Source organism: Sinohyriopsis cumingii, unplaced genomic scaffold (genome assembly GCF_028554795.1).
Source record: "Sinohyriopsis cumingii isolate HCF-2022 unplaced genomic scaffold, ASM2855479v2 utg001176l, whole genome shotgun sequence".
Classification (NCBI taxonomy): domain Eukaryota; kingdom Metazoa; phylum Mollusca; class Bivalvia; order Unionida; family Unionidae; genus Sinohyriopsis; species Sinohyriopsis cumingii.
In genome coordinates this window covers 2,861,615-2,883,567 of record NW_028315968.1, presented here as the reverse complement: position 1 = coordinate 2,883,567, position 21,953 = coordinate 2,861,615, and the positions used below count along the sequence as shown (strand labels likewise).

The 21,953-nt window shown below is 38.1% G+C and overlaps 1 protein-coding gene and 1 long non-coding RNA gene across 3 annotated transcripts in view; both read left to right on the top strand.

Moving 5' to 3' along the window:
- Positions 1-21,953, top strand: part of LOC149772778 (aromatic-L-amino-acid decarboxylase-like) — a 79,123-nt gene that overhangs the window by 45,382 nt on the left and 11,788 nt on the right. The window lies entirely within an intron of this gene.
- LOC149772779 (uncharacterized) lies at positions 352-21,942 on the top strand. Of its 2 annotated transcripts, XR_016417602.1 has the most exons (5): positions 352-754; positions 1,260-1,381; positions 11,784-11,898; positions 21,273-21,379; positions 21,832-21,942. It is a non-coding gene; the product is annotated as an uncharacterized LOC149772779 (long non-coding RNA). The 2 variants fall into 2 exon arrangements; XR_016417601.1 differs by lacking the exon at positions 352-754 and having other exon boundaries at positions 791-1,381.

Sequence of the window (21,953 nt, the reverse complement as noted above, 5' to 3'; positions counted from 1 at the left end):
TTTTTTAGTGTGGTACACACACAAAAAACAACCCCAAAACAACACTAACAACATTTTAAAAAACCCACAAAAACGAGTGCCGTGCCGAAGCCACGGGCTAAAATGCTTTATTATCATTTTTTTTTATTTATAGCATCAATCACAAATTGAAATATATACAGTATTAGCGTTGGAAAAGAAAGTTTTCTTTTTGTTATATTTTTTTTTCTCACCCTAGCGAAACACTTTCTGCAAATGACCTTAATAAAGAAAAATAATAAATTAACCTAAACCACTTTGAATGTCGACCGTATCTTTTATTTACACGGCATCATGCGCGGAAGAAAATACCAACTGAACCGGGATTTCAGACAGCAGATGAATTGAAGTTGATTCATTGAACATCATTAGCAATTGTACAATCAAACAGATGCAACAATGAAAAGTGGAACTATGAAAAATCGAGAATGTTAGATTTGCGAAGGATTTATTCCGAATCATTGTCTGCTAATAGAGAATTCATGTCAGTTGCTGTGTCGGCGATGCCCACACAGCGCGCCGTCCAAATGTGAAGTTGCGTTTTGCTGACAGACATAACACTGTGCCATAATTTATCTGATGGCATGTAAAGAAGCTGCTTAAATTATAGTATTTAAAAGTTTCTTCATTTTGTAAGAGCTCAAGAAATTAATTCTGGTTTGAAAGACAAGATGACGGTAAAACTCAGAAGACGTAGCTGTACAGTACCGTTGGTGTTGGAGACATCATAATAAAGGTAACTGCGTTAACTTCGCTTTTTGTTTGGTAATTTGTTGGATATTATCTTTTGCTGATCTTCTTTGAGCTTGGAGTAAATTTTACATTCTGAACATTTTTATTTGCACTTATCTGCTTAATATGTATTGCTGGGATATCATATAGAATATGAAGTCAGTATAATGGTACTATATTACATATTTGAATGATAAAAGACTGGTAAATGATATAATGATAAACTACAAAATAAATAATTTGCCCAATATCCCAAATATGTTAATTAAAACAAACATTGAATGTAAATTCAGATATAATGAGCAGTTGTAAGAAGTAAGAAATAACATTTTATCCATTGAACCTGTTATGTGTTATCATCATCAGTTTTAAAATAAACACATGGAGACAAGTTTGCTTAAATTCTAAAATTAACACACACACACACACACACACACATATGGTATTTTAATCTAATACAGAAATGGTGACATTGATATATGCAGACCAATAGTTTTTTTCTTCTACAGATATAAATTAAAAAGCCTAATTCTGAGAGTTTCACCTACAACATTCATGATGGGAAAGGGCCACTAATTAAGAGCTGACATATGTGGAAGAAAAATACCATCCATGTTGAAAAGGGCTAGAGGTAATGTGAGAAAACATAATTTATCAATCTTATTTAACATTATTGTTGATATTTTATCTCAACTGGTCAAAAGGTTAAGTGGGTTTATGTAATGGTCCAGTGTGTTATTTATTTCACATCCCCTTCTGTCTTTCAACAGTAAGAACTTAGCTACTTTGGAGTCCATAGTTCTGATCAATTTGTTTATATAAAACTTGGTTTTGGGCTTAAATCAACATCTTGGATAAATCTAATAATGAGCAAAATCCAAGTATATACATGTGATCATGTATAAGATTAGTTGAGTTTTTTAACCAGCCTAAAAGCCATACTTCCACAATATAGGCTAAAATCATTAAGTTGTCCTTGAAATTTGATGAGTGTTAACCATTAATAATAATAAGGTGATCTTTCATCTGAGTATGTTACCACCGCATGCAATATTTATACATGTAGTGCAGTTTTTACTAAACGTAGAATACATGCTTATATAAATGAGATCTAGATTGAAGAAGTGAAGATGCATACAAATACATGAGGTTATAACCACTACTGCTGATTCAAGTTTGATCATGCTTGGCCATTGGGCTTATAGAGTCAAGTTTCACAATGATGCTTATTATGAGTGTGATAAAGGTATGGTAGTGAAGTGACCTTGCATCTGATTGGCAGAGTTTCTTATGATTTGCACAACAGTGTTTATGATCTAATTTAGATCTGACTTGTTTAATTATTTGCTTGTATGTCTGAGGCTATAAGCAAAATCTATGCATATAATGTGGTGGTTCTACATCTCACTAGCCATTCTTGCTACTGCTCTTAAAACTATTTCTCATTAATTTCATCAGACTTGGTGAATAGATTTATCTCATCAAGATATAGCAAAAGAGCAATTTTGTAAAAAAAATATTCATTCATATTAAACTCAAATTCTGCATCTGATTGGTTGACCTTGCAAATACTATAAGGGCTCTATTTCTGACAAAAAGATTATTTTGATCTAATGTAGCAGAAATGCTTATATGATCAAAACATTGAACATATTTGATGACAAATAAGAAATAGTTTTTCATGCAAATTTGATAAACATTGATAAATCGGTTCATATCATTAAAAGCTTGGAAGAGTTTGATTACATGCGAGACCATCACATATTAATCATTCTTTATTTAGAGAATTATTTTTGTCAGGATTTAGTAAAATATGTAAAATCAATATGGACTGGTTTTGTTATGTACAGCAACACTAGTTGTTTACTGAGTACTGAGGGAATTGGAGTAAGGCAAGGGTACATTGCAGTAGGTAACCTGGTTGACTTGATAACAGGATTTTAACACAAACATTTTTATCAGGAGTCTAGCATACTAACCATTGATTCACTGCAGATCCTGCCCCCATTAGTTACCTTTTAATACATAAAGCATTTGGGTTTTTTATGTCACAAATCCCATAGGGATTAAAATTAACATCATAGGTCTCACTGGATAGTTTCGTATTTTGACATCCCTCTAATTTTTAAGGTAGAAGGCATGAACCTAATTATCACAAGCCTAGCATTTATAAATTTACACATAAGCTAAATCTATAATGTGGTTCAGATTTACTTTGAGTTAGGCATGGAAATAGGTTGGCTTGTTGGTGACTGCCTGTCACAGTTAGATGAGCATTGGAGATCATATGCGTAACTTAGTCTGCAAATGAGCTGCCGACTTTTATTTGTGTCTGCTACAGAGGTAAATATAAAAAAATCTTGATGGTAGAGGGGTGATGAAAAGTATGCTAATTTGTTATAGTACTAGTGAACTTTATTCATGCATAAGGCACATACTGATTCTTTTAGTTGCCTTGTCACAGAAAAATATTGAAAATAGCTATTTCTAGTAAAAAATGAATGTAAAATGTACCTGCATCCTTTGACCCTACCAGAACCAAACTAAAAGCTCAAATTTGTGCAGCTGCTTTTGCTCATCACAAACATAATTGGGAGTATAACTGCTAACCCTACCCTCTAGCACACATTTCATTCATTCATTGGATTAAAGTCACGTGCACCTTTCGGTATGTGCGACTGTTTAGTTTGTACACGTTTGTGTACTTTTTGAATTTAGCGATTAACTTATACAATGCCCCCAAGCAAGCAAACCGAAGCCCAGGTGCCCCAAAAGGTCCCGCCCAGGCTCTCGTCGCTGCAACCTTCTCCATCGTTGTACTCCGTTGGTGGTCTGTTTCTGCATCCTGCATCTCCTTCCTCTCTCATTTCAGGCAGTAACCGAAGCACACCAGCAGCAGTATTATTAAATTTTCGTTGCAATCAATGCCCAGTTCCCTATATTTATTGGGCTATTCCTGTACTATCTTGCCAAACATGTGATTGTCACATACGCTTCAGATATTCCTGAGTTGTGAATTTTCCTATCTTTTGTAAGGTCTATTAAATTTTGTGTACTTTGCGTACTTGAATTTTCCGAAAATTTTTTCACATCTAGTAGGCTTTTAGTAGCCCTTTATTTTGTTTTGGAGATCTCAATTTGGTTAAGTATTTCGTACGTGTGGCTTTAAACCAATCAGTGTCTTTCAGGGCCAGTAAGTTGTTGGTCAAAAGAGGGCTTTCGTGGGTCAGAATGAAAGCCCTATGTGGTAAAATTTGTTTGTAAAAAAGAAAAAAAAAAAGACAAGAAAAGAAAAAAAAGGTGGGTAGGGAGTGTGTATGCTATATTTGTGTGATGGCTATAGACATTTTTGTTCGTTTTTCTGCTTTTCCCACATATCCCGACAACACACATTCACGCTCACTTTCTCATTCACACTTATAAGTAGATGTGGGGGGGGTGGCCTTATTTCTTTTGTTTGATTTCGGGAAGGCAATTCTTTTCATACTGGGGGGTGGGGGTGGTTTGATTATTTGAGGCATACTCTTTTCATTGTTTCTGCCTTCATTCCCCAAGGTCTGCAAGTGTCCTGTTCTTTCTTCTTTTACTGCCTTAGGACGTTTAACTTCATTCTGTGCCTTTTCCTGCTCTTCTTTATTTCAGCTCTTTCTGCCTTATCCCGTGTCCGTTTCTGTTTTGGTCTTCTTGTCCTTTTGATACTGCCATGTTCGCCGTGAGATGTTTTCTTCGAGGGAGGTGGTTTGATTGCCTTTGTTTCCCTTCGCTTTGACCACTTGGCTATTTACCTGTTATTTTTGTTTAGCTTAGCTATTTGTGATTTATTTTAATGTATATTTTTTTTATTTTTATTTTTTTATATTTTTTTTTTTTTTTTTTGAACCTACGGGGCCTAGCATGCCATTATAATTCCAAAACAGTGATTTTGTAATATTCGTCCTTATCTGGTTTTTATTGTTCAGGTTATGAGCGGCGGTGTCAGTCTGTGAACCCACTAGCCCGAGCCGGCCGTCACAATTCCCAAACAGTGATTTGTAATATTTTGATTGGTTTTTTTCTTTTTTGGTTCGATCTTTTAGGTTTATTGGTTTTAATTTCTTTACATGGTCTCTCTTTATACCCAACCCTTCATTCGGTTTAGATTTGTCCCCTTTTGCCTATTTTGTTAATGAATGTCATGATGTTATTATAGGTCATTCCTATGTTATTGTTTTTTGCCACAAGTAACTCTGGGTATGTCCACCGTTCTCCTATTTGTTCCTGTTGAGATTTTAGTTCGGCCCTTTCCTGGTTGTATTTGGGGCATATATTTATTAAGTGTGCGATTGTTTCTGGAGTTGGGCAGTAGGGGCAGTTTTCGGTTGGTCCCCTTTTTATGTGTTTCCCTGCGCATCCTGCCAATAGTGTTTTACCTGTTCTTATTCTATTTATTATTGTTATATCGTATGGATTTTTGAAGGTCGGACTTTCGACTTTTCTACTTACTTTTTTCATCATCGTGTGTATTAGACTGTTTGCATCCGATTTTTCCCATAGCTCTTGCCACATGTCATTGATCTTGTCCCATGTTATTGATTTCAGTGACGCTGTATGCTATATTTTGGGCTTTTGGTTCGTTTGTGGCGTTTTTTGCTTCTGCATCTGCTTTGTCATTGCCTGGGATTATGGATGTGAGAGGGTATCCATACGAATTCAACGTGTTTGTTGTTTTTTTTCAATCTCTTTAAGTAGCGATCTTGCATGATTAATCATATTAGGTCTGCTCTTGGATTGGTCCGTTGCTAACGATTGTAGTACACTGTAAGAGTCGCTTAGAATGACTGCCTTAGTTGTGGGGTATGTTTTGATGTATGTTAATGCCATTAGTATTGCCATGAATTCTACCGTGTATATAGCGCATTGGTCTGGGAGTCTTTTTCCAACGGCGACATCTAATTTTGGGATCACTATCCCTGCTGCAGTTTTATTTGGATTTTTGGTTTTTGATCCATCTGCGAAGATTTGCGTGTATGTCTCGTATTTGTTGTCAATGTACGTTAGTATTGATGCTCTTAGTCCTATCGGGTCATTTTGTTTTTGGCCTAGTTTACGTAAGCTAAGATCTATTTGTGGTGTGGGACAGGTCCACGGGGGGTCTGGGTAGTACCTTATTTTTTCTGGGTTGATATTTGCGATTTGAAATTTCCTTTTTAATTCTATAATTATTTTCCCACTAGGTATTTTTTTATTTTTTCCTTTTGTATCGAATGGTTTGTCGCATGCTAAGAGGGCTTGTAGCATGAGGTGGTTGGGTTGGTGTATTGATATTCGAGTCGAGTATCGCAGCATCAATTCCTTCCGCCTTAGGTCTAGCGGGGGTTCTCCTACTATTATTAAGATATCTTGTGTGGGGGTACCATTTAGGACGCCGGTGCATACCCTTAGCGCTTTTGATTGGACTGTGTCTAGTTTCTTTAGTAACGTGGCGTTCGCCGCTCCATATACCTGGCAACCGTAGTCCAATTTTGCTCTTATAAGTGCTCTATATAGGGTAACGAGTGTTTTTTGATCAACCCCCCAATTCACCCCTCTGAGGTTTCTGTGGAGGTTGATGTCTCGTTTGCACTTCGTTACGAGTTCTTGGATATGAGCTGCCCACATGAGTTCGTGGTCGAATACCATACCTAGGAGTGTCGCTTGTTTTTCGAATTTGATGGGTACCCCCTTTAGGGTTAAGTTTGGAGTGGGTGGGGGGTGGCCACCTCCCGGATTGAAAACTATGCCTACTGTTTTTAGAGGTGACAATTTAAATCCCCATTTATCTGTCCAATTTCCTATATCGTTTAGTCCTTTTTGTAAGTGCTTGGTCGTTTCTCTGCTGGCCGGGTTGCCAGTTTTCCATACGGCGCTGTCATCGGCGAATTGGGATAAGTCAAGGTGGTTGGGTTTTACCGCTGTTTCCAGGTCGTTTATCATTATATTAAATAAAGTTGGGCTGATTACGCTTCATTGTGGCGTGCCATTTTCCAGTTTGTATCGTTCGGAGTAGTCTTGTCCTAGTCTGACTTGTATCTTTCTATCGGTTAGGAAGTTAGCAATAAATTTGTATATATTGCCAGTTATTCCGTATGGTTTAAGTTTACTTATCAGTCCCTTAGTCCACATTAGATCATATGCTTTTTCCATGTCTAAGAAGATGGCTGTAACATATCTGGATTTTTAAAATTTTTCTCTAGATGCTAATTTGACAGCGGTTTCTAGTCTCATGAGTTGGTCTATTGTGCTTCGGTAGTTGCGAAACCCGCTCTGTGTATTAGCTAGTAGTCCTTTGCTTTCTAAATGGTATTTCAGCCTGTTGTTTACCATAGTTTCCATTATTTTACATATATTGTCTGTTAGTGATATGGGCCTGTATGATTTTATATTGCTTGAGGGTTTTCCAGGCTTAAGAATCGGGACCACTACTGCCTTTTTCCATCTTATAGGTATGGTACCGGTTTCCCATATTTTATTAATGAGGTTAAGTGCAATTGTGACAAGTTTTTTGGGTAGGTTCTTGTACATTTCATACCCCAAAGTATCCTCCCCGGGGGATGTGGTCTTTTTGCCGGCGAGGGCCTTTCTCCATTCGGCTTCTGTAAACGGAAGGTTTAGTGGGCCGTCATTATTTCCTGCTTCCTTTATGTTGTCAGAGTTGCTTTCCTCAAATTGCCTTTTATGATTTTTAAACTTATCCTCTAAGTTGGTATTGCTACACATGTTGGCGAAATAGTTTGCGAATAATTCTGCCTTATGTTTGTTGTTTTGTCCAGGTATGTTGGGGGTTATTGATTTAGTTTTGCCTCTCATTTTTTTAATTCTTTGCCACACCTCCTTCGATTTTGTGTTAATATCTAGTTTTGAGCAGAATTCTCTCCATGAGTTTTGTTTAGCTATCATAATAGTTTGTTTGGCAGTTTTTTCCTTTTCCTTGTAGTAGTTAAAGTCCCTATTATTTTTAGTTCTTTTGAATTTGTTTAGAGCTCTTTTTTTCTCTTTAATTGCTATTTTACATTCATTATTCCACCAGGGCACCGTGGGTTTGGGTGCTACTCCTTTAGTTTTAGGAATTGTTTCTTGGGCCATTGTGTTAATGGTTTCTATTAATTTGTCATTAAAGGTGTCAATGTCCCGGTGATATATGGTTTCTGGGTCGATTGAGTCACCTATCTGTTTGAACCTAATCCAGTTGGCCTGTTCGTATTTCCATCTTGGTGTGAAGGACGCTTTATTTTGAGGTATTCTAATTTGTATTTCTATATTTATAAGGTAATGGTCACTTCCCATAGGGTCGCTTTCATCAACTTGCCAATCAGAAATGCCTGCTAATCTTGGTGTGCATAGAGATAGGTCTATTGCTGATGTGTGGCCTGTTCTGTCATCTATCCGGGTGCGCATTCCGTTGTTTAGAAAAACTAAGTTGCATTTTTGTGCCCATTTTTCTACAATTTTTCCTTTAATGTCCGTCTTTTGACTCCCCCATAGTTCATGTGCGCATTGAAGTCCCCGCATATTACCACCCATTCTCCACAGTCTTTAATCATTTTGATTGTTTTGTCTGCACTTAAATTGCGCTGCTCATTTGTTTCATAGAGGTTAACGATTAGTACCTGCTTAGTTTGAGCAGTTATTTTGACTATCTGTATTTCGAAGTCATTGGGCGGTCTACTATCTGTTAATTTATGCATTTCTGATGTAATTCCATCTCTAACAAAGGTTGCTAACCCCCCTCCTCTTGCTGTGGGGGATCGATGCTTTAGGTATTTGGTGTTGTAGCCTATGATGTTTGGGATACGTGAGGTATCATTTAGGTGGGTGTCCTGTATGCATATAACATCTGGTTTTCTTTCCTGTTCAAGTATTTTGTTATTTAGTTGGTCAGCGTGGGCCCTAAGGCCGCGTGCATTCCATTGCCATACTGTTGTTTTCGTTTTATGCGTGTTTCCTACCAGTGAGGGTGCTACCTATTTATTTTGTTTTTGGTATCCTGATTTTTGTTTTGGCCTGCTTATAGTTTACCCCATGGGAGATCATATATTCAACTATTAGGGCTTCTCTAAGAGCCCTGGGGCATTCTGCGTGGTTTGGTTTGTGGTTACCACTACAGTTAGCGCAGTGCTGATTGGTGGCGCTACATGTTTTCCGGTCTGGGTGGTGAAGACCACATTGATTGCACCGGAATAGGTTTCCGCAACTCTTAGAGTAATGCCCCCAATTTTTGCAGTTGCCACAGAACCGTGGTTTGTTTTTGAAAGCAAAAATTTTTTTAGCCTCGAGTTTTTCGGCTATTTTGATAGTTTCTGGGGTGGCGCCCTTAAAAAAGAGTACCACTGCAGTGCTATCCTTTCCCCTTCTTGTTTTTAGGCGGATTGCTTTCTCTACTTCCTGTCCTTTACTCCTTATGTAGTCTACTATTTCATTGGTTTTATTTTGAGTTGATACGTATATGACTCCTTTGTTGTGTGTTTTTGGGGGGTTTGGGTCTATGTGTTGTTTTGTTCTGTTGTGTCTAGTGACCTGAACATTTATTTGGCCTATTCTTTCAATTTCCATATATTTGGCAATCTGTTGTTCAGTGGTGCATTTGATTATCAGCAAGTCGTCTCTAGTGCTTTTAAGCGTGAATTCTCCTTGGTGATGTTTGTTCAATTGCCATGCTATGGTTTTAAAGGCTAACTTCGTTATTTTGGAATTTACTCCCTTGACGAAGAGAGTCAGTTCAGCGGGGTGTTTCTTGTTTTGGATATTTTGCAGACTGGTCTTTTTTCCCCTGGTGTTTGTCTCTTTAGCTGACTTTGTTTCGTTGTCCATAACCGGCTTGCTGGGTCTTGTATTCTGACAGTTAGTGTGTTCCTTATTCTTTCTAACTGGTATTTGGGATTTGGTTTTCCTATTATTCTTACCTTTTGTTGAGTCGTGTGTGACTGCTTTATTTGTGGTAGGGTGAGGGCATTCTGTTTCATCTAGTAGGTTCTCAGTTTGAGTCCCCTGGCTGCTAGTGTTTTTAACCAGCGTGGTCTGGGTTGTTTTTGTGCTTGTTGAGTATTGTTCCTCAGTTTGGGTACTCATGTCGGATGTAGTTTTGCGGTTACTCGGTAGATTGTCCACATTCTCGTTTACGCTTGGTGACAGGTAGAGTCTACTCATCGAGTCAGTTGGGGTCGAGTTGAAAATTGGCGTTAAGAACTGTATCTGTCGTTTTTCTCTTAGGGGGGATGAGACTGCTTCGGAGTAAGTTTGCCTTAGTTTATCTGCCTTTAGGTTGACCAGGCAGCTGAGATAACTATTTGATGATGTGACATTAATTTTGTTGTTATCCATCTTGAGTTTCTTTATTTGATGTAAGGTATATATGACGGGATATTTCTTTAGTTTTAATCCTGGGTTTGTTTTGATTTCTTGCAATTTATTTGAGTTTAATTCTAGCTTAAAGCTATCTGTCTTAACTATACTTTATTCTACTTAGTACTATGAAAAAGCAACAGCTGTAAGGGGATATGCAAATAGCTTTTATTCTGATTTGTGTAATTAATTATTATATTACTATTATCCAATTTAAACTTATTGAAAATTATTTTCTAGCCAAATGGTCAAAGTAAAAGGTTTTACTTACCCCGATCCAATTTTCTTTTTAAGATCTTTAGAGTTTTTAAATACAGCCTTCTAATTATACAAGTTTCATTACATTGGTCAATAATTAGTCACATGTAATGACACTTGTAACTAATCAAACCACAGCAACTGAGAGCAGACTAAGCACTGATATTTATATGGTACAGTGGCAATATACAGTCTGTCTGCCGCAACACATGAAACAAACTGGACAAATCTGAAAGCCTTGAATTTGACTTTATTTATCTGTATGGTAGAACAGAACCTGAGTTGAAAAGCTTTTAAAGAAAGACCTTGATATCAAACCTAATAATAACTGCAGGAGTTATATTATGGATAATTAACCATTCTCTCAGTTTCAAACTGGGCATTCCATCCCATGGGGTTCTAAATGTAAACCAAGTGTAACTGATATCCTAATGAACTGTAAAGACCATAGCAGCACAACAGCAGGGGACCAGGTATGTCCAGATCCAGAAATCACAGACCAGTTTCAAACTGATGATGAACCACATAAAAATTACACATCTGCTAGAACTTATGTTATGAAGATAACTTAAATTGCATTATTATTAATCCTCCTCCTCACATTCATCATAATTGAGATGCATCATATATGTTTTATTGTAAAATAGTTTATGCAACATAATTCAGTGAAGACCTTTGCTGCCAATTTACCAGTGAACCATTTGTTTCAATGAACATATTTTATGTTGTAACAAGGAGCATCATTTAAACATTATGATACACTTATCATACCTGTATATGAAATCTTAATACTAACACTTATACTTGCAATACTACTACTAATAAAAACACCTGCATTGATAATTTGATTATGTTCAATTGGACTTGTATCTAAATGATCACCAGCTGTATGAAAAGACATATTTTAATATATAGATATTGGATGGAATACTAGTTACCACAATTGAATAGTCATATGATAAATGATATATTATTTTAAACAATTTATATTTGCAGTGAAACATACTTTTACATTATTTTCACTTAAATTTCATTTATAGAGCAGTATACTCTGCATTCATTAAATTACTGAAATGGTTATAATACAACAACAAATACTGCAACTTCCAGAATCACAAAAATCAAAAGATATAAACAAAAACTTCCCTACATGTATCAACAGTTGTCACTTAATAGACAGAACTCTGAAGATTTAGAATAGGATGTTAACAAATTAGGTATTCAAGTTAAAAAGAAAAAAATACCAAGTAAGCTTACTACCAAAAAATCAAACAATAACAGTGAATTTTAGTACATTCCCAGGAAACAGAATATATGATTTTTCTTAACTTGATCTGATACATCTTAAATCTATAGAAAATGATTCATATTGTATGACTAAAATATTATGTAAACAAAAATTCCATCACTTTTTTCAGATGCAACATGCATACCCCAACCCATCCTTCTTGATCATAAAGTATACCAGCATTCCACTATAAGATGGGGAGCTGTAGTGGCTCAGTGGTTAGCTTTCTGGACCTGTGAAATAAGGTAGGTTCAAATTCTACCATCAGACCAACCTGGGTTAGCTACCATGGTGTGTCCTTGGGCAAGGCACTATACTTAAAGTGCCTTGGCACTAAATAACTTACTTGTGTTGGTTTACCATAAAAGGCCAAACCAAACACAAAAAAACAACAACTTTAAAATATGAGTTTTGTCAATACTAAGTAATTGAAAATCATACTGAAGAAATGTTTTTGTTAATACAGATTAATGGATCTAAAAAATCTCTTTCTTCTGCAGGAGTTTAAAATGTTAAATTAAAAAGGTCATGGTACACATTGCTTTGTTCGTACACATCAGGCTCCGTAACCCATATCCAACTAAAAATTTTAGTAGAGTCTGAATAAAACATATTTTAATCTGGATGATAATATTCTTTCTCCATTCATATATTACACCACCAAGATTGATCCAAATAAGATTACATTTTACTATAACACTGAGGATGAGTATGCCTCTTAACAACTTACAAATGTGGAGAGAATGGAGTTAAACTGAACTTTGATTTCTTTTCAACCATAGCACAAGATGATCATTTATTATGAAAAAACCTGAATAAAGTTGGAGTTCATAACCATGACAGTCTTGATACAATATAAATTCAATATATTATTGTTGTCTTGAGGTATAGTTCTGTATATTACAATCTCACACAAGATCAGGGTATATTTTAGTACCATACAGTTAATTCGGGATTGTATTAATACCTATTCTGGTGAATGAACATTAAATAAGATTTACTATTTTGGAACCAGTTGCAATAAAGTTTACTAAACAAGAGAAAATATGACTTTACTATAATATCTAAAATGTAAAATCTGCAAACAGAATACTTGCTTGACTTTACACTTCAACTATATCATAATATTTATTTGAAATGAATTTATACAAATGGCATTAAATTGGGTTTCAGGCTGGTAATGACAATGGTAGTAGTGAATAGGGACGGTCTAGGGACTAGGGAACTTCCATGTTAAAAAGGGTATATCCACTCTGGGGACTATGTAATTTAACATGGAAGAAAAAAAAAAATATCCATTCTAGGGACAAGGGGAATTTAACATGGGAGAAAGAAAAAAAACTATTCACTCTAGGGACAAGGGAAATTGAACATGGGGAATAAATCGTGGGACTGTCTTGGGACTAGGGGAAATGGAACAGGGTCGGGACCCTATTTTAATAAGGTCCCGACCTGATGGGTCTATGAAAATGGAACAGGTGAAAATTGAAACAGGGAGGGGTCTCTATTTTTTTATTATTTTTTTAAACAAAAAAATAAAAAAAGGGGTAGGCAATTGAAAGTCAAGATCTTTTCGAGAGATAGGAATGGCCCTGAAAAGGGCCTTTGGTTTTATGTTAATATACCCTTAACATAAAGGGCATCTGTGACATCTTCTTCTTGACCTTAGGCTGTGCCTGACTGCAGGACCATAGATTAAGACTCTTTTGAGGCATCCTTGATGCTCCACATAAGATTCTTCGCATCCACAGGCTGGTGTCTGTCCTGTGGATAACTGTCCAGTTGGATCGGACATACATTGATATGTCCGTCCGGAACATCATCGAAGACACAAGCGTTGAAGATTGTACATCGGTCCACATGTTGGGGTGCTGAGTAACAGGTGAAGGAATGCAGTGAACTGTACTTATTTATGGGGGAGGAAGGATTGAAACGGATTGAGTTTGTTGACCAATCCAAACACGCGTTACAAAATTCAGTCAGCCCACGTCCAATCCGAAGAGAGCAGTCTGTGACGTCACATAGTCTATATAGATTCGCTAGCGCCTGTGCGTAGTCAATCTAAGCGACAGTTTTTCAACATGACGGAAACTCAGAAAACGATCAGTTTGGGTGCACTGATGGTGGAGACTACCCAAGGGAACCCAGACTTACTTTCAGAAGAGGTGAATTGGGATTTTGTGGATTTTTTTACCTTGCAAGAATTTGTTCCTGAACCTTCGTCACCTTCTCCTTCATTACCGCACATGGAAAATTTTAGACAGAGACAGAAAGAAGAATTGGAGAAATTTATACAACAGCAAAAGGAAGCGGAACAAGCTTTTCTCCTACAGCAACAGCAGCAAGAAGAAGAGGTAAGAAAAAAACAACAAGAAGAAGACGCAGCAGCAAAGAAACAAGGGTGTCAAAATCAAACGGTCACGGTACTGTTAGACATTTTAGTTAAGAAGTCTGAAACAGATGTATCAGACTTCTTTATTACGGCCGAAGAGAATACGACCTTCCCAAGCTAAACACTCCAACCCTGTGACTACGCCTACTGCACCATCCTTAGTGATTTCAACGAAATCATCATCAACAGTACGCAGTCCAGAAGTAGGCCTTGGCCATGGCAAAGGCTTAAGACAGTTAAAGTTGATTGTTTAAACTCACCCCTTACACCAAAAAAGGCCCTTTTCAGGGCCATCCACGTCTCTCGAAAAGAGATAGGCTTTCAATTGCCAATAACTAATAAAAACCATTTTACCCAATAGTACCTGTCTGTGTATGAGTGTGCGTGAGTGTAGGTTCTTATTTTAAAATCAAAACCCAAAGACACTTACCTTTTATAATTAATTTATTCTTTTATAAATATTTACAATTCACAATTCACAACAGAGCACTTTAAAAAGTTCATAGACTTATTCTGTCTCATTGTTCACTCTCTGTTTTTTTAATTTCTTCACCGTCATAGTCTTTTTCTCCTCTTCCTCCTCACTTTCTTCCCTTCTTTTCTTCTCCTGTTTCTTTTTCTTCACCTGTCTGTTTTCTTCCTCTTCTTCTTCCTCTTCCTCTGAAGAATCCCTCTCTTCTTCTGACTCCTCTTGTTTCTTTTTTGGGCAGTCTGGTGACCAATGTCCTTTTTCTTGACAATAATAACAGGTATCTTGACTTTTGTCTCTTCTAACCCCTTTTTTTTCTTTTTTGACGGTCTGGACACTCTGAAGACCAATGCCCTTTCTTCTGACAGATATAGCAAGTATCTTGACTTTTATCTTGAAAGGAAGGAGAGTAGTCCCTCGGCTGGTCTGAAGAGAATTTTCTAATGACCCCTCGCAAAGCTCTGATGAAACGTTCGATCTTGGTAGTCTCTTCCATTGTTGTGCTCAGTTTGAGAGTGAAATGAATAGTGAAAGGACAAGACACATACCCTTTATATACGCTGGTCTGCTATGACTATAAATTAATCCATGGTGTTTAAACTTTAGTCATTTGACTTTTTGCTATCGAGATGAAATGATCCAATTCATTTGAGAAGAAAGAAGAAGAAAGTAAGAGGCAGAAACGTGATCTATCGCCTCGTACTAGGGCTGAAGTCTTGGCACAAATTCATGCCAGTGATTTTGAAGAGGACATGAGTGAACCAGAATCCAAACCCTCTAAACAAAGTTTACCACCCTTAGTCAACCCTGAAAAGTACTATGACATTCGAGAGACGGAAAAGCGTCCCTCTAGAAAATTTAGAACTACGGCTTACAAATACACAGTGAAGTTTAAAGATTTCAAGTCTGAAGTACTGTTAGAGAAAGCAAAAGGGTTCATCACCGACATGTGGGATTCTTTGCTCACCACACTCAAGCGACAATGTCAACCCAAAGAAGATGATCTCTTGAGACTTTCCATACAACATGACGGCTTGAAATCCCCTGTTTGGATCGAGTTTAGCAGCCCTGCAGAATTGACCACTTCCAAAGTCATGGACAAGATTCAACACGTGCAACAATCTAATGACCAGTTTGACATCACCGATGGAAAAGCCACACTGGACATGACCCACGTCTCTCCTCCTCAAGGGACCGGACAATGCAGAAAGACCTTATTGGTCAACAACCTTCACATTACCAAAACAAGTCTTGTCCAAATTAACAATTTTCAAGACCACATGTGTTTAGCCCGAGCCATCGTGGTGGGATGAACCTATGCCGACAAGAACGACACAGTAGAATGGAAAAGAGCCTGGGAGAACATTCGAAAATCGAACCGAGCCAAACAACGAAATGAAGCAGAACTTCTGTTACAACAAGCATGCCTGTCCAAAGACACATCCTGTGGCATTCCTGAGATGCAAAAATTGCAAGATGCCCTAGCTCCACGATACACCTTGAAAGTGCACCCTCAAGAAGTGTGCGGGTCTCTGTTGTTTCGAGGGAAAGACTTTAAGGATGGAAAATACATTCACCTCTATCATCACGATGACCATTTCGATACCATTACCACTATCACTGGATTCCTGGGATACAAATATTACTGTGAGAAATGTGACTTATGATGGTTATAATAATCGAGAGCAACACAAACATTGTGGATCGAAATGCTCAGGATGTTTGGCCTCTCAACCCTGTCTGAGCGAAGGGCAAGAACCAGTGCATTGTCCTGCTTGTCTGCGCACATTTGTCAGCCCTGCCTGTTACCAACAACATCTGAAGATGCAAGGTTCACAGAAGAAATGTGCTTGTCAACTCCTGAGATTGTGCCCAATGTGTGGACAAGGTCTATGTATCAACAGTACCAAGGCACACGTATGTTCAGGAAAGAAAAAATGTCACATTTGTCACTGCATTGTGGACTTGGAACACCAATGCTACATACAAAAATACCAATCCCAACCAGAGAAAGAGGATGGTCACAAGAAGAAGAAAGGCAATTTCATCTTTTTCGATTTCGAATGCATGCAAGAGACCAGTATTCACATTCCTAATTTCTGCGTGGCTCATCGAGCGTGCGAGAAGTGATTCAAGAACCTATCTTGAGTTATTGCCCTCACTGCAGTAAGATTCCTGGAGGGCGTGAAAAAATCTTTCAAGGACCGAACACACTAGCCGATTTCACACAATGGGTCTTAGACCCCATCGACAAGACGTGGAGCCAAGAGGACATCGAACATTATTATGGAGATTGTCATCACCATGCCACGGTGATGGCTCACAATTTCTCCGGATACGATGGACAGTTTCTTTTGAGATGTTATACGGAACGTGGCATCGAGCGTCCTAAAATCACTTTGAACGGAGCCAAAATCATTTTCATGCAAGTGGGACAAGTGCAGTTTAAAGATTCGATGAGCTACTTAGCCATGCCTTTGAGTCGAATGCCTAAAATGTTTGGAATGACAGAAATGGCTAAAGGGTACTTTCCACACTTTTTCAATACAGAAGCCAATCAACATGCCGTTCTACCCCATTTGCCTCAGGCTCACTATTACGACCCTGACAACATGCGTACCGAACGAGAAACTTTCTACGCTTGGTACCGGGCTCACGCCTCCGACCCTTTCGACTTTCAGGAAGAAATGCTAAAGTATCGTCGTTCCGACATGGACATTTTACGGCGATGCTGTGGAAAATTTCGAGAACTGTTCATGGAACACGGAGGGGTTGATCATTTAAAAGAGGCTTGCACCATTGCCAAAGCGTGTTCCTTAGTCTACCGACAACGATTCATGCTTGAAAACACTGTGGCTGTCATCAGTCCTCAAACGACCAACTATGTCAAACGTCAATACTCGGTCAAAGCCCCATGCTGGTTGCATTACTTGTGCGACAAGGAAGACAAATGGATTCAGCATGCCCGCAACGGACAGGGCGAAAGATCATCGGAATGCATTCGGTCAGTGGCTGGGACTTAGAAAACCCCAAGATCATGTACGAGTTTAACGGTTGCTTATTTCACGGATGTCCCGTCTGTTACCCTGACCGCGGCACTAAAAATCAGTTCTTACAACGAACCATGGAAGACTTGTACCAGGCCATTTGTCAGCTACGCCTAAAGTTAGAACAGGAAGGATACCAAGTGGTGGAAATGTGGGAACACAAATACAATCACCGTTTGAACACCGATCCCGAGTTTAAACGCCTCATGGAAAGTTACCAGTTCATGGACCCCCTGAACCCAAGTAATAGTTTGTACGGAGGAAGGACCAATGCCACCTGTTTGCTGTACCAAGCTGACGAAGAGAAAGGAGAAGAAATCAGATACTTGGACGTGTGTTCACTGTATCCCTACGTGTGCAAATATTGTTGCTTTCCTGCAGGGCACCCACAATTGTTCACCGAACACATCGACCTAAAAAACATTCGACAATACGAAGGCTTGATCAAGTGCAAAGTTTTGCCTCGAACGAACCTATACCATCCCGTCTTACCTCGCCATTGCCAAGGCAAACTTATGTTTCCTTTGTGCCGTACTTGTGCTGAAACGTGCAACCAAGATCAACCTTGTCATCACACCCAGGAAGAACGGGCCTTGACGGGGACATGGGTCAGCGTAGAATTGTTCAAAGCTCTGAACATGGGATACCAACTGTTAGAAGTGTACGAAATTTGCCACTTTCCCAAGACACAATAATTCCACAAGGGTGACCCCACGCAGAAAGGCATTTTCGCAGACTACGTGGATGCCTTTTTGAAACTGAGCAAGAAGCCAGTGGCTATCTGTCCTGGTGTCACACTCCCGAAGACCAAAAGACATTCAGAGAGAAATTCTGGGCACAAGAAGGCATTACTTTAGATCACATTGAGAAAAACGAAGGCAGGCGATCGTTTGCCAAAGTGATGTTAAATTGCTTGTGGGGTAAAATGGCACAATGACCGTGTTTACCCAAGACGGAGTATTTGACCGAACCTTCCCGCTACTTTCAGATGATTCATGACAAAGCCAAATTCATGAAACACGTGGACGTCGTTCGTGAGGATTTGATCTTGGTGAATTACGAAGAAGATCTGAACTTTGTAGAAGATGACCCCTTTGGAAATGTCATCATTGCAGCTTACATGACAGCTCATGCTCGCTTAAAATTGTACGAAGCTTTAGAACTGTTAGGGGAACGTGTCTTGTACTTTGACATGGACAGTTGCATTTATATCGATCACCCGAGTCAACAGCACCCTGACATCGAAGGAGACCGTTTAGGAGCCTGGACAGACAAGTACCCCGATGACAAGATTCTAAGTTTCGTTAGTGGTGGTCCCAAAAATTACGGCAACGAATACTGGGACAAACAAGGAGAAGTGCACACGAAGTGTAAAGTGAAAGGACTTACTCTGAATTATCGTACCAGTCGAGTTGTCAACTTTGGCATATTGAAAGAAGCCTTGCAGTCTAGAGAAAGTGACCACCTAACAACCCAACAAGATTGTACATTTACCCACACACCACATCGTCAGTCGACCCTTGGAAAAAGTCTATCAGATTGTGTAGCAGAAGCGAGTGCGGCTTCCCACCCACTTTACTTTGCCGTATGGACATGTCGGTATAAAACATTGGTTGTAAGAGGATAGCCACCCACCAGAAGGATGACTTCGCCGCAGCAAGAATCGAGTGAGAAATCCAGTGAGAACTCCAAGTTCAAACCCTACCATTTTCCAGTCTTCTTACCTGACTATTGTGATTGTGCCCGTCGATTGGACACGTTTCAAAAATGGCCTACGGATAGGGAAGGATTACCTTCTTCGTATGTTTTAGCTAGAACAGGATTTGTCTACTTCGGACCTGAGTCAGGATTGGGATACGAAGTACAGTGTTTCGCTTGCGGACTGAAGTTACAAATGGATCTATGTATCTACAAAGATTCAGCTATTCTGGAACATACTCGATGGTCTCCGCACTGCCCTTACCTTTCAATGGCCTTTCCACCCATTAAACTACGGTACAATTATGACGGTACCTTAGAGACGGTACCTTCCAAAACTAGACGTAAACACATTGCATCCTATTTCATTGTTGTTTCTTTTCCACATAATAGCTTATTTTTTATAAAATGTTATACTTTACTAATCTTTTTTCAAGATCACTTTAGTTTGCAAAAATATATCTTGTCATTTATTGGCATTCTACATTGAATTTTGTAAACTAGCTATAAACCTGACCTAATTACTCAACTTAACTGCTGACAGAAACAGTCTACAGTAAATGTATTTCATTTCTATAGCTCGATGGATAAACATTACATCTTTTAAAGCTGTGCACAGAATAGGCCGACATATCACGAGTCAGGAAAACATGGGGGTGGTATCCCCTGTGTCCAAAATTAATATCATTTTGAATAGAATATTCTAGTGACAATTGCCTCTTTTCAAATGGTAAGCATTGCTTTTTTTTATTTTCATCAATCTGTCAAATTCGGTATGCATTTTGCTTTAATATTTGAGATGGAAACCTTAGGTGCATAGAAATGTCAGACAGCATTGTACATCATGGATGGTGTCCAACATACTTTTATGATCATAAAACAAAATCCCATTTTTTAGTTATGGCCACTGATTTAAAAAATATTCATCCAAGCTAAATATAATAATAATAATAATGAGGACTTTGTATAGCGCCTAATCTTTAGAAGCTCTAAGCGCTTTGCAACATTAGACAACATAAAAACATACACAATGATATGATTACAAAAACAAACACCATGAAATTAGAAAACATAAAAAACATGCTGAGAATATTTAAGGTAGTTAACATTATTAAGTCATTAAGTTTGTTTTTGTAGTCAGAATAAGTAGTTTTGAGAGCACTCTTGAATGGGATCACTGCGTCTTTGTGTCTAAGTTCAGTGGGCAATTCATTCCATGTTGCTGGGCCCTGGTATGCAAAAGAATGCTGTCCATGTGACTTTGTTTTCATAGTGAGAATAATGAGTATATGATTGTCGGAAGAGGAGTGTAAGTATCTTGCTTGTGTGTACACATAGGTGAGGTCGGATAGGTATGTTGGACTAGAGTCTGTCAGTGAAACGTAGCACAGAGAACTAATGTTGTGTTTGATTCTGGATCAAATGGATAGCCAGTGTTGGGTACAGAGCAGCGGGGAGGTGTGCTCTGATTGTGGTACTCTAAGTATGATCCAAGCAGCTATGTTTTGAACTTTTTGAAGTCTCTGCAGTAGATATTAAGATGAACCAGACAGAATTGAGTTACCATAGTCCAGTCTTGAAAGCAGTAATGAACACACAAGTGTTTTAGTGGCATCAACTGAAAGATATCTGAGAATGGAGCTGATGCGTCTCAGCTCAAGATACGCAGCCTTGCATATGTTCATGACATGTTGGTGCAATGTGAGAGTACTGTCCAGAGTAACACCTAGGTTTTGTACTGATTGTGTGAATTTAATGTTGGTGTTGCTGATATTTATTGTGTGAGGTAAAGGATGTGAATGAGAAAGTCTTTGATAAGTAAGTATGGCTTGATTTAAATTGTGTTTTTCATGTGACTTGCCAGAGATTTTTAAATGAATTGATAAAGTAACTTGAGACACATTTCAAAGTACATGTTTTAAAAATATTCCATTGATTATTGCTGGCATTTAGAAAAATGCAATGCATCCTTTGTTGTGAAACTTATTTTAAAACATTGTATTACTCATGCAGAAGCCTGCTTGAAAACTAATGGCAAAGCAAAGGCAAATGGAATGGAAGAGACCATATCAGAGACCCTCAAATATGCACCCAACCAACGCAGAATGATAAAAAACAAGGTAATCCAAATGACTCTTATTTCATCAATATTGGATTCAGTTTCGTCTTTTAAAGCATAGTATGTGCAAAGCGGATGCATTTCTAAACTGATAACAAAATCAGCTTATCCTATTGCCCAGGACTATCAGAGCTAGAGTCCAGCTAACTACAATATGCATATATCTTGTCTGATCGGACAAGTGCCTCCATTTGGAATTTTTATTCACATGAAATATTTGGATGAAATAAATTCATCTTTGTGCAAATTGATTGCACCATCCACTTGCCAGAAATGACAAGTAAGTGCAAAGTTATCTTGTATCATGGCTTAACGATAGTAAGGGAAGCACAAGTGCAGTGAAGAAAATTTCATACATTTTTATAATGCTGATTAACATGACTTCTGCATATGTAACTAGTGCTGAGATGATATGACTTTATTTAAGCATTACAATTTTGTTTTAATTTGCAGGTGCCTGAGCAGAAGAAGTAATAGATAAACTTTACAGTGGAGTTGGAGACTGATTCTGATTCATAATCTTAATTAAATCTAGAAAATAAACATTAAAGTCATATTAAAACATCTGTTGTATT